The 2,561-nt window shown below is 40.1% G+C and overlaps 1 long non-coding RNA gene across 1 annotated transcript in view; it reads left to right on the top strand.

Moving 5' to 3' along the window:
• The first annotated feature begins 573 nt into the window (after window positions 1–573).
• The window catches only part of LOC139029000 (uncharacterized), a 6,528-nt gene continuing 4,540 nt past the window's right edge, over window positions 574–2,561 (top strand). Inside the window, exons 1-2 of the long non-coding RNA XR_011481226.1 lie at window positions 574–1,269; window positions 1,368–1,607. This is a non-coding gene — a long non-coding RNA (uncharacterized lncRNA). The remainder of the gene's footprint in view (window positions 1,270–1,367; window positions 1,608–2,561) is intronic.

Here is a 2,561-nt window from a genome sequence, read left to right as displayed (position 1 = left end):
AAATAAGTGCCACGTTCCATAGATTTCGTTGGAAGAAAATAGCTAACGAATCTATGTTCCGGCTATAAGCGGTCATTCTGCGACATTTATTATTGCTCCTCTGTACCAAGAGGCAAATTCTAAGCGGATATTTATCTGAGGAAGGCGATACAGTGGGTAAGTATACTCATAACACGATAGAAATGCAAACAATTCTGGTAAATAACCACTACAGTGTTTATACTAATAGCTAGCAACACTAACTTAATATCACTTCAGATAAACAGAAATCGTTCCGCCATTTTCTGTTTGCTAAAATTCTAACAGTTTGCCTAATTTAACTTTATGTGACAAAACAAGCACTAAGTGTACAGAATCATCGCACCATCTAAACCGTTGCGAAATATGTATCCAAAATATTGTATTTTCTGCTTTTTGAAGCTGGTGTACAAAACCTAAAGTAAAAGAGCATACAAAAAATTAAAGGGACAGTTCGGGATTTTGGCCATTATTAAGGCCTTTATCTACTTCCCTAATGTCAGATGAATTTATGGTTACCCCGGTGTTCTGTCGAAACGGCCCCTCCTAGGAAACGCTTCTGAAAACGATGTAGCTAGCTAGTCTAAATATTTAATTTGCGCTATACGGTATAATTTATAGTGGAACCATGGATCCAGAGATTTTACTGAACAACCCTACTCAACCAGCGAGTAGGTCGACAAAACAATTGACGAATGTTTTGTCAGGCAGGCAGCTACCTAATTCCATCTACACTGAGYAAAAATATAAACSCAACATGCAWCAATTTCAAAGAATTTATAGAGTTACAGTTCAAATGAGTAAATCAGACACTTGAAATAAATTCATTAGGCCCTATTCTATAGATTTTAAATGACTGGGAATATACAGATATGCATCTGTTGGTCACAGATTGATAGTTTWAAAAAAAATAAGTAGGGATGTATATCAGAAAAACAGTCGGTATCTGGTGTGACCAACATTTGCCTCATGCAGCGCCACATCTCCTTCACATAGAGTTGATCAGGCTGTTGACTGTTGCCTGTGGAATGTTGTCCCACTCCTCTTCAATGGCAGTGCAAAGTTGCTGGATATTGGCGGGAACTGTAGCACACTGTTGTACACGTTAATCCAGAGCATCCCAAACATGTTTAATGGGTGACTGTCTGGCGAGTATGCAGGCCATGGAAGAACCGGAACATTTTAAGCTTCCAGGAATTGTGTACAGATCCTTGCGACATGGGGCCGTGCATTATCATGCTGAAACATGAGGTGATGTCGGTGGATGAATTGCACGACAATGGGCCTCAGGATCTTGTCACGGTATCTCTGTGCCATCGATAAAATGCAATTGTGTTTGTTGTCCGTAGGTTATGCCTGCCCATACCATAACCCCACCATCCCCCATGGAGCAGTCTGTTCACAACGTTGACATCAGCAAATCCACTCACTCACCCACACGACACCATACACACTGTCTGCCATATTCCCAGTACAATTGAAACTGGGATTCATCAGKGAAAAGCACACTTGTCCAGCAGGCCAGGAAGGTGAGCATTTGCCCACTGAAGTCGGTTACGATGCTGATCGGCAGTCAGGTCAAGACCCTGGTGAGGACGATGAGCACGCAAATGAGCTTCCCTRAGACGGTTTTGTACAGAAATGAATTGGTTGTGGAAACCCAAAGTTTCATCATCTGTCTGTGTGTCCATATTGATGAAGGCAAATAACGCCAATTCTGATTCTACTATGACCACTTTCAAAAGTAAGTTTAAAGCTGGATTGAGCTAAAAAAATATACAGTACAAGTCAAAAGTTTGGACCACCTAACTCATTCAAGGTTTTTTCTTTATTTGTACTATTTTCTACATTGTGAATAATATGGAAGACATCAAAACTATGAAATAACACATATGGAATCATATAGTAACCAAAAAAAGTGTTAAACAAATCAAAATATATTTTATATTTGAGATTCTTCCATGTAGCCACCCTTTGCCTTGATTAAAGCTATGCACACTCTTGGCATTCTCTCAACCAGCTTCATGAGGTAGTCACCTGGAATGCATTTAAATAAACAGGTGTGCTTGTTAAAGTCAATTTGTGGAATTTCTTTCCTTCTTAATGCGTTTGAGCCAATCAGTTGTGTTGTGACAAGGTAGGGGTGGTATACAGAAGATAGCCTGATTGGTAAAAGACAAAGTCGCATATTATGGCAAGAACAGCTCAATAAGCAAAGAGAAACGACAGTCCATCATTCCTTTAAGACATGAAGGTCAGTCAATCGGAACATTTCAAGAACTTTGAAAGTTTCTTTTCAAGTGCAGTTGCAAAAACCATCAAGCGCTATGATGAAACTGGCTCTCATGAGGACCGCTAAAAAAGGAAGACCCAGAGTTACCCTGCCGCAGAGGATAAGTTCATTAGCGTTAACTGCACCTCAGATTGCAGCCCAAATAAATGCTTCACAGAGTTCAAGTAACAGACGCATCTCAACATCAACTGTTCAGAGGAGACTGCGTGAATCAGGCCTTCATGGTTGAATTTCTGCAAAGAAACCACTA

Source organism: Salvelinus sp. IW2-2015, linkage group LG16, assembly GCF_002910315.2.
Source record: "Salvelinus sp. IW2-2015 linkage group LG16, ASM291031v2, whole genome shotgun sequence".
NCBI classification, from domain to species: Eukaryota; Metazoa; Chordata; class Actinopteri; order Salmoniformes; family Salmonidae; genus Salvelinus; species Salvelinus sp. IW2-2015.
Note: the sequence above shows the minus strand (reverse complement) of the source record. Positions and strands in the feature narration are given on the sequence as shown.